Below are 9,838 nucleotides of genomic sequence, written 5' to 3'. Positions count from 1 at the left end.
TCTGACTTGAGCTATTTTGCGTCCCTGCAGCAAATATGCTCGTGAAGGGACACAAAATGGTTACTGCTAAGTAAAAACATATGGCAGTGGTGACATCAAGTGCACGCAGAGGATAGGGGGAAGTTGCCCAGAGACTCTGATCGAGGATCAGTCTCAAAACTCTGAAGGGATCTCTGACCACTGAGCAGTGAGTTCATCACAAAAATGCCACATTTTGGCTGAACTCTTCCATTTGTGGCCTTGAGAAGAGTTGATGACTTGAGGTCGATCAGAGTTTTGCTGTACATACGTAGTTTGAAGGCTCCTTTAAACTGACACAAACCAAGAGGGAGTCTGGTGCAGGGAAAAGTTTGAAGTTTCCTGTTTGAAAAGTCCTGACAGAGATTAAAAATCTCATGTCGAAGTGGATAATGTAAAGAAATTCCCCTCAGCGCCATTAATTTCATCTCCCTTTTGAAAACCTCCTTAAAGTTATAAACTGTCAGTATTGCACTTAATTCCAGTTAAGTTCCCCGGTGTGGTTACTAACTGACACTGATCTGAGATCACTTCCTCTGGGCGACTTCAGTAGATTAAAGAAAAAGGCGCGACAGAACATCCGTAATGATCACGAGCAGGTTGTTTAAGGTCATTCTTGTAGCGGAGATGACTCAAAGGAAACGTTAGGTATATTAATGTGTGGGAATAAGAGGCAGTCGATGATGTAGGGAACGATTGTGGAAGGACGACAGTGAGCTGGAAGGAGGTGCGAGTATTTTCAAAAGATCAAATCATTATTTGTATGTACATATTTATATTTTGCTGTGTTTGTTTGTCACATGCTCCGTTTACATCCCCGTGGTCTCCCATTTCCACTAAAGGTGCCAAAAGCCTGCGTGCTGAACTTGAATATCCTCTATTTAATTGACAATGATGCTGGATTTGTCTCCTCTGTAAAAACATAGATAGGGTGTTCGATATATAATAAAGACCGACTTAAAGCTCCTGCGCTAACTGACAGAGTATTTGTATATGTAGGGTAGCGTATTGAAGAGTGGCGTGTGACCATTCACAGCTAAAGACTTTTAGTCGTACAAGTTATTAAAACCACGTACAGTAGACTGACCTGCATGTTCTTAACGTTTGCCCCAGTATGAACAATCATGTTGGCCTGTAAATTTAGATTTATGAGACAGTGAAGCCCGTAATGTCCCAGTGGATATTAACAGTAGAGGATCAGGAACCGCGGATGCTTCCGACTGGCCAGATTAAGTCTGCTGCTGTTTGAACAATGTCCTTCAATGACACCAGACTCCATTGACAAAAACAGTGATTTTACTTCACAGAATATGGCTGTGGCTGGTCTGCTGCTGCCTTGATCAGTTAGATTGTTTGTTACTGTGTGTTAACAAATACTATGACAGATCTGAACTAACTATCAGAAACACCCAAGTCACACATAAACAACACAAATACACTAACTTGACTGAGATAGGAGTAAACCAGCACCTCGTGTGTAAAATCCCTGTTTTTGTGAATGGAGTCTGGTGTGTGTGCAGAGAGCGACATAACGGCTGTTTGTGATCTGCGACCTTGTTGGCCTCCAAGTTCACCAAACGCTCCGTCCCCGTTCGTTGTTGCTAATCCACAATCTATTGACGGTAGCAGCTGTACACTGTGTGTTAACATGCACCTCCCAGTCCGTGGTAGTAGTAGCGGTTGTTACTACAGGATCCGTGTTGCTGCTTAGCTATAGTAACTGGAGTAATGTGGATTGCTGTACTGGTCTGTTGTAGTGAAGCCGGCGTGCTGACAGTGGGCTGTGTCAGAGTCAGTATTGGGACAATGTGCTGCAGCTACCAGAATTATTTTATTCTCTGGTTCTTTAATGGAAGGGTTCATAAGCTTTCTGACATTTTCTAGACCTAAAGATTGAGAAAATAAACAGCAGATTAACTGATTATGAGTATAATTTTAGTATTATCCCTACTAAAAGGAGAACCCTGAGACTGTCGGCTCACTGTCCCAATACGGAACAGGACCCGTGATAATGTGCACATTGGGAAAGAGATGAGGTGTGTAAACCTGATAAAGTCTAGCCTGCTTTAGTCCTAAACTGTCTCTGCTCAAACACCAGCTGTCCAGTATGTGGAGGGTTTTTCAGGTCATTGCGCCCTCTGGCAGCCATGTGGGACCATTTTGGCTCTCTGGCATTATTAAAGCTGATTCCTTAAAGATGGACGAGTCGCCTCTGCAGAAAAAAGACACTTGAATGAACCAGTGTGAGTAAAAACTACCTAAATACGACGAAGCAAGAAGCAAATTTCCAAGATTGATGTTTTTTGACTTCTAGCTCATAGACAAAGGCGTCAAAATCTAGTTTTGCAGAGTTTGGGCACCAGCTAGTGTGCACTTCTTAGCAGAGGCTCCTACGGTAGCATAAGAATAAACCTAAATGATCAGACTTAGTTCAGTTACCTGAACGTTTCTGCAGACACAAAGTGTTTCAGGCGAGCCGAGAGCCAAACGAAGATCTCCGTGACTGCATGACGGCGCTGGATGAGGCTGAAAATCCTCCGCTGGCTTCGGTCACACAGACGGAAAACAGAAACACCTGCTGTGACCTGATGTTCATGTACAACTGCAAGAAATATATAAACCTGTAACAGCTTGTAATTACTAAATGTCAAATAGCCCAATGAGCTGAAAATCCACCTTGTGTTAGCGGGTGATTAGCGTGACGAGCTGAAATAGACCAAACCTCCCCGTCACTACTAAATCCTGTTGATAGTGCCATCAAATTATTTATCTATTTATTCATTCAAGTGTTTTTTGTCTATTTTTTTGTGGCTTTAACACGTTTCTGAACTCCCAGCCGTCCCGTTGAGCGTATAAAACATTAACAAATATATTTAATATGCATGTTGACTTCTTTTTTAGTTGAACACAAGATTTAATAATCAGCTTTTTTCTACTGGAAGTATTTTATTATTTTTCCTCCCCTCCGTTGGTCTGCCTCTCCTGGACCACATGATTAGTGTTTCATGTTTTGTGTGACAGCAGTTTGACTCCCTCTATGATGACTGACCGTCTGTTTTCACCCTCCAGTGCAGGTTCACGACTACAATCGTGTAGCTGATGCGATAACAAGCGTGTGAAGCTGACTGTCGGAGCCTGTGAGGACTCAGTAACCGTGTGTGACGCCGACACACACTGAGGATCAGCACCGTGATTATTAGGAATCAATGATGTCAAACGTTTTACATTAGATCACTCTGCTCCTCGGTGTGTGTGGAGGCCGTCGGTGTGTCCCCGTCCTTTAACCTTTAGCCTTTCTTTTGAGACGAGTTGCCAAATTTCCGAGATGCCGTGAGTTTCCTTCTTTTATCGTGTTTCACTCTCACGAAGGAGTTTGACTTCTGAGGTAAATGTTTCCAACTTGGGGACAAGTTTTCACTCTTCATGTACATTTTAAACAGAACAGACACACAGGCATATCTAAATTAGTTAATGAAGCCCTGATCCAGAACTCCTACTTCTCACTAGAGGTCGACCGATTAATCAGCTCCGATTCGACGCTTTAAGTGGTTAAAAAATAAAGATAAAAACACAACAGGAGCTACCGTGCAGGATCCAAACCTGTGAATCAGAGCGAGGCTGACCGCTCACACACTGGAGCACAGCTTCAGGAGCAATTTGGGAATCTAACCGCCGACCCGCTCTGCCTCTGAGCCACTCAATGTTGTTAGTTAGCCAGATGATGTGGCGTTCAGGGAGCCTCACAAAGCTGGTTAATTAGACACAAGAAGCACCACTTTGTTTGGTTTTTGTTCACCAAGTTTTGTATGAAGTCTCAAACTGACAGTGCTCCACTTATTTCCATGTTAACAGGTAGTCATGGTGTCCGTGTGGCGTAATCAATCAGCTTCTTCCTGCTCCAAACTATAGTCATTATGTCGGCCACAATATGTGGGAAAGACAAACGTACTGTGTCAGGAGGGTGAAACATGATCTGATGTTACCAGTTAAAGGTCTGTGTGGACTTTAAAGTCAGTAGGTTGTGTTTCTATTGTTAGTTTTCACCCTCCTGACGTGCTTCTTTTCCCACAAGTACTTAAACAGACCGGCCGTCATCTAGTCTACTTTATTTTCTACTTCCTTTCTCTTCAAAGCCACTCAGTGATTTAAATCTCCACACTGTCATACTGTACAGGATGATTACGAAGCTGGATCAGAGCTGGAATTAAGACTCTTATTTCTTAGATTTCATCTATTTTTCTCCCCACGCTGAGCCAAAAGAAATATCCTTAAACCCTGAGAGCCACAGAGAGTTTGGAGTGTGGTAGAAAAAAGGAAAAATCAATAAGCTTTAAGCTTTAATTTGATCTCGCTGTCAGGGGGGATTAAAGGAAGCCCTTTTAGATCCAGTATTAGTGCCCCACAGAACCAGAAACTTTCTGATGGCGTCTTCAGTGTTTAGTTAAATAAGTAGACACCAGGGAGAAACATGGATGATCGATCCGGCCCTGAACTTTATTCTGATATGATCTAAAATCATCTAATAAAAAGAACAGAGTCATTAAAATGTAGCTGCTGCAAAAACATGGTCAAATATTCCTCTGGGGGGGGAAAGACTTCAGTGAAGCCTGTTAATCTGAGCCGTGGTCCTGATCTCTGGAGCCAGACTAACACTGATGTTACAGAACATTTGGAAAATGAATCAAGTAACTAAATTATGTTTGTATGACTTAAGCAAAAGCTTCATTTGTTTCTCTTGGTTTCATCAACACAGCATATGAATGTAAAATCTTAAGAGCTGAACCATGAAATTTCCCAGCAGCCTTGAACGCATCCTGACTAACTTCAGTTTCTAATGAGGTATCACTTCATCCATTTTTAGGCATACAAGAGGGAACTTCAACAATTAAAACTTCATTACCCAGAAGGCATCACACCAATCCATTGCTGTGCCTGTCTGGTACCAGAATTAAAGGCAACCAGGTTGTTTTTTGTCATTCTTCTTCTTCTTCTTCTTGTGTTTACTGGGCCGAGCTGTTAGTTCAGCGGCGGCTCGTGATGATCCTGTACCTTCTGTTTAATGTTCAGTTCTTGATGACTAACTGTCTCCTGTTTTCTATGTATAACAGCTGTTTTGGCTAAATAATAAAATCGTAGCATACGATGTGCATCTGATGAGTAAGAACATTTGTGTTTGTTTTTTCTTCCACGACACATTTGATTTGTATTTTAGATGAAAGTTTGAATAATCTCACAGAACTGAAACAGGAAATATTTAGTTTGAGAGTTCAGGATTCATAAATCATCTGTTTTATTGATCTTAATAATTTGATTGTCCCTTAAACTGACACTTTTATTATATTTATAAATGAAACTATTGCATGCAGGGTTCATACGGATTTAAATTCAAACACGTTTCAAGAAGCCTAAAATAAAAATGTTCACACTCCTGAAGCCTTTATCATCACATCTTATTACTATAAAAGCAAAAACACAGTTTATAGAAGTCCTTTAAACTCTCAGCATGTATGTTTTTATCTTCTATTCCTAATCTTTACAACATAATAGTTCAAACTGAGCATTTTACAAACTTTGCAAGTGCATGTCCTTCATTCAAAGTTTAAGACTCTGAGTGTTTCAGAGCTGCCAAGATGTGATTTGTACCGACTGTGACTGTGGTTGACTGGTTTTAAGATCTCAGTCTGACCTCGGCCTTCTTCAGTCTGGAGAGACCGGAGTCTTACCACCTTCAGCCTCAGCACGACCTGCTGTGTGATCGGTTCTTCCACATCACTGGTTCTTCTAGTGCAGACTGTCAGTGCAGACTGTCCACTGGAGGGCAGCACAGCACAACATTCCTGTAACTGACAGACGGAGATCACACGCTTCAAAATGTCTTTTCTTTGTTTTCTTCAAGTAAAAGAAAAAAAACATGGAAAAGAGAAACAAAAACAAATAAAACCTCAGCACAGGGGTCTGATAAATACACAAACATGATATAAACACTACATTACCTCTGCAGCCCGTAAATACTTGAACATTTTTTAAATGTCTACATCTTTGCACATTATATTTGCACCATCCTTTTTTAGCACTGGTGAACTGCAGTCAAACTCTTAATACACTGTTTGTTTCTTTTTCTTCTTCAATTATTCTTCTGTACTTTGCCTTTTTTATATCTATAATTGTTTTTGTCTGTGTGGAGGGAAACTAGCAAAGTAAGAATTTCTTTGCTCAGTGTTACCGCCGTGTTTTTACTGAGCACGTGGCAAATAAACATCTTGAATCCTGAATAAACACGATGGTACAAAAAAGTTCAGGTCGTCCACGGCAACAAAACAGCATCCTGAAACCAGCGTTCACCACATGATTCATGAAGTCTTACTTCCTGTGGTCACTAACTGGCATGTAGGTGTGTTATGTGTTATTATTATTATTATTCTAAGACTCTGGACTCACCTGGTGCAGTAATTTACCTCTGTGTAATAATTTGTAATAATAATTTTTAATACATCTTTTTTTTATTCATACTTTTATATATTTATATTTTACTTTGTGTGTGAAGTGTATTCTTATTCTTTTGGAGCTGTGTGGAACAAAAGAGCAAAAGCGAGTAAAAGTGACCTCCACCATGAACACAATCTACAAACAAGCAGTCAAAAAGACAAAAATGTGGGTAACAAAGGCATTTAGGAACTGGTTCAGAAGTCCTGCCACAGTGGAGCGGATGGTGTCCATAGCAACCACCTCTTCAGCAACAACAATGGTGGAGGTGAACGCTCCAGGCAGGTAAAACGAGCGCATCCCCCCCAGCAGCAGTTCAGTGTCCAGGCTACAGAGACGATCCTTCCCGGGACTGCACCACCTCTCATTCACCAATAGTTCAATCCATCCTCCCTTCTTCCTGCCGCTCAGAGCAACGTCACTGTCCGCCCGAACCGTCCTGAAGCCGGGTCCGCTCATGCTGCGGTCCGGGATGAAACCTCACGTCCCCCATAAGCACCGCCGGCACAGAGAGCTTGTATTTCCTCCTCTTTGCCTTGAGCAAAGAACAGCGCTGACACATATCATTGAAAGAGTCATTAAAAGTAAATTTGTATAAAGATATAATAAATGAACAGAAAAAACTGAAGTTACTCCTACAGGACACAAGGGGGCGCTGTGTCCTCACAAATGTTAAACACCTGAACCCAAACTTCTACCTGCTCTGTGGAATGAACTCCCTGAAAAGAACTGATTGTTATTATTGATATTTTATTTGTTGTTTGATATTTATCTTGGCTTAAACGGGACCTGAGAACATAACTTTGTACCTCCCCATGTGTAAACGTGATGTCAGTAATCACCATTAATGTCAAAATATTTTATTTGTTGTCACAAATAGTTACTGAAGTTTAACAGCAAGTTTAAAGATTTATCTCAACAATGTAAAGTGCAGATATCCACTTCTTTATTTCATCCATCAGATGTGTGCAGCCTTGTTCAACATGAAGGTGATACAGCTCCAACTTCTGATCACTTATTGATTGATTCTTCTTCCCTTCTTCCTCTTCAGGTGATCACTGCTGAGGAGCCGAGGAAGAGTCTTCAGGTTCGTCCAAATCCTCCTCACTTTTTATTCATCGGCATCCTGACTGTAAACACAACTTGTATAAAATGTAATTGTTGTATGATTTTCTCCCAAACCACCAATCTACCCAAAAATCACAGAGTAAAACTGTTGTGCCCTCATTAGCATATATATATATGTTAGCATATGTCCCCTCAAGCTGCAGTGAAATGTAGCTGCTGTTAGCATGTTAGCTAGCATTAGCTAACATGCTAACAACTGACCACTGATTTGTTTGTGATCGTTCGGCCTTTCAGCCTCAGACTGACCTCATTAACTAAAGCCAACTCCGAGTCTCCATGATGTTTTCCTCCAAAGACTTGATGAAACAGAAGCAAAGCCTCCGACTCTTCGCAGCTGAAGAAGAGCCGCATCTTCGGACTTTTATTGTGAAGGGCACACCGTGCGGCCAATCACATGCGAGAGCCGAGTAGGATCATACCATTATGTGACAGTAGGAAGGGAGACGCTCTGAAGACAGCTGGTAGTGGTACAGTCCAGGTACAGAGCCACATTTTTAAATCTAAATTGTTCTCATTGATCCAGGAATCATTCCAGTCATAAACACTGATTTATTGTATGTTGATGGATATAAGAATAAATGCACAATGTAAACATACAAGAATGACGACAACTGAGATGTTTGGTGGTGTTATTTGACCTCTGCTCTCCAGAAACCTCAGGAGGATCTTTGCTTCTTACATATCATCATCATCATCATCATATTAATACAACATTCACACAGCTTTCTGAGACTCCACTGATGTGTGTAAATAGAGATGTGATGGAAAGAATCATTCAATGAAGTTTGTTGCTACTATAAATAAAGATACTCATTGTAAACCAGTTCACTTGACCTACATTGGACCTTTGAGACTGCTTGTACCATAAATATGGTCACATTTACCACTCATCACTATCACATTTCTTACATTGGCTACGATAAATATCCAGAAGACGTGGAGTGGACACGTGGAGCAGCAGAGAGTCCTGCAGTCAACCGTCATTACAAGATTCAAGTGAAGTTTTGGCAATTTTCAAACTCTTCAAGTCCTGGAAATAACTCCATGGGATCTCTTTCCATACGTGATCCGCCCTGTGCGACCGGTCTGGAGATGATGAACGGTGATCAATAAAACATGAGGTGAGTGTGAAACCAGTCCTTCTGTAACAGACACTGTTAATCCTGCAGAACGAGTGAGGAACTGATCAGGAGATAATTAATGATCAGCTCTGAAATGACTGTAGGGACGTTATAGTAGAGAATGAGGAGTTACTAGATATTATATTATATTATATTATATTATATATCTAACAACTCATCAATTATTCAATCGTTAGTTATTATTAGTCATCACACAGTCAGACTGTGGAGGGAGCAGACTTTCATTAAATCAAATATTCTGTTCTTCTTTGCACTGCACTCCTTTTCTAAAGCATTTCCTCACTTCCTCACACAGCTTTTAATCTTTTCTAATACTTTAAATCGACGTATCGCTCTCTGCTCCGTGCTGTTGCTTTAACCATTCATTCTTTTCCAGCTCTGGTTTGTTCCTCACTCGCTCCTCAGTAACGTACTGCAAAGTGTTGAGAGATGAACTCGTCTTAGCTGCTAATCCCTGATCTGACTGTGAAAGGCTGAAGGAGGGAAAGTCCACCAGCAGAACAACAAGTTAATTTTCTGATTTATCAGCCAAGAATATCTCGTACAGTGAGCGAACACATTTCTACGACGGGTTACAAGCAGAACGCTGCTTTTAACTGTAGTGTATAAATGTCATGTGGAGAGAAGGAGCCAAAATAAGAACTCTGTCTGTATGAAGGAGCGCTTGTATTCTTACACTAGTGTTTATATTCAATCCTAAATGTGAAGCACTTAGTGTGTCTTAATAAGTGCTATATAAATGTATTATTAGTAGTAGTGTTGCTCTCAGATGTGAGGATTTCCTGTTTCACATTCTGGTCTGTTTTATAGAACAAACAATTGATCTATTAACCATAAAAATGATGATCAGAGATGATAGCTGAGCTCCAGTTTGGGCCCTAAAATAAGGGAGTGATTTTCGATTAAACTATTTCAGACTGCGCGGCCATCTGGAGCTTCAACTCTCTTTTTTTTGGTTAAAAAACTAGTTACACGGACGGGTGAATCCAAGTCAAGTGTCTTTGAGAGAGAAAAGAGTGAAAATAAAAAAATAAAAATAAAGAGGAAACAAAAAGTTGGTGCAGACA

Source organism: Pempheris klunzingeri, chromosome 16 (genome assembly GCF_042242105.1).
Source record: "Pempheris klunzingeri isolate RE-2024b chromosome 16, fPemKlu1.hap1, whole genome shotgun sequence".
Classification (NCBI taxonomy): Eukaryota; Metazoa; Chordata; class Actinopteri; order Acropomatiformes; family Pempheridae; genus Pempheris; species Pempheris klunzingeri.
This window is presented reverse-complemented; position numbering follows the sequence as displayed.